Source organism: Schistocerca serialis, chromosome 10, assembly GCF_023864345.2.
Source record: "Schistocerca serialis cubense isolate TAMUIC-IGC-003099 chromosome 10, iqSchSeri2.2, whole genome shotgun sequence".
In the NCBI taxonomy this organism is placed as follows: domain Eukaryota; kingdom Metazoa; phylum Arthropoda; class Insecta; order Orthoptera; family Acrididae; genus Schistocerca; species Schistocerca serialis.
This window is the reverse complement of record NC_064647.1, coordinates 76,526,380-76,527,419: the sequence shown is the minus strand read 5'-3', so window position 1 is coordinate 76,527,419 and position 1,040 is coordinate 76,526,380. Positions and strand designations below refer to the sequence as shown.

The window sequence follows — 1,040 nt, the reverse complement described above, 5'->3', positions numbered from 1 at the left end:
TTCCTCACGTAAATGAAGCGACGAAAGAAGCAACTTTCTGTCGCCTGCGTACGAGCCCTGATTTCTCATTCTAAATTTTCTCAGCGGTATTTCGCGTAAATACGTCATCTTCTCTCAAGGGTTTACCATTTGATTTCGCGAAGCATCCTAGTAATAGTTGCGCATTGATCGATTCTACTGGTAACAAATCTAACAGTCCGCCTCCTAATTGCTTCGATATCTTCCTGTAATCCGGCCTGGTAGTAAATACCGGACACTCAAGCAATGCATGAAGCACCCGTCGCACAAGTAGTCTACATGCTGAAGAATGAGATTTTCACTCTGCAGCGGAGTGTGCGCTGATATGAAACTTCCTGGCAGATTAAAATTGTGTGCCGGACCGAGACTCGAACTCTGGAACTTTGCCTTTCGCGGGCAAGTGCTCTACCAACTGAGCTACCCAAACACGATTCACGGCCCGTTCTCACAGCTCTACTTCCGCCAGTACCTCGCCTCCTACCTTCCAAACTTTACAGAAGTTCTCCTACACAAAGTTTTAATCCGCCAGGAAGTTTCATATCAGCGCACACGCCGCTGCAGAGTGATAATCTCATTCTGGAAACATCCCCCAGACTGTGGCTAAGCCATGTCTCCGCAATATCCTTTCTTTCAGGAGTGCTAGTTCTGCAATGTTCGCAGGAGAGCTTCTGTAAAGTTTGGAAGGTAGGAGACGAGGTGCTGGCAGAAGTAAAGTTGTGAGGACGGGACGTGAGTCGTGCTTGGGTAGCTCAGTTGGTAGAGCACTTGCCCGAGAAAGGCAAAGGTCCCGAGTTCGAGTCTCGGTCCGGCACACAGTTTTAATCTACCAGGAAGTTTCAGTCTACATGCTGTTTCCTTTACATATGAGCTGCACTTCCCTAGAACTCTCTCACTAAACCGAAAGTCGACCATTCGCCTTCCCTGCTACCGTCCCCTATCATATTGCTTGGCAACGTTACGCCTAGATATTTAATCAACTTGATTGTGTGAAGCAACGAACATACTCTATTGAACTTTTATAA

General features: G+C 47.0%; 1 non-coding gene across 1 annotated transcript; it reads left to right on the top strand.

The window, feature by feature from the left end:
- The first annotated feature begins 755 nt into the window (after window positions 1-755).
- On the top strand, window positions 756-830 carry Trnas-aga (transfer RNA serine (anticodon AGA)). The gene has a single exon. It is a non-coding gene; the product is annotated as a tRNA-Ser (tRNA).
- The last annotated feature ends 210 nt before the right edge of the window (window positions 831-1,040 follow it).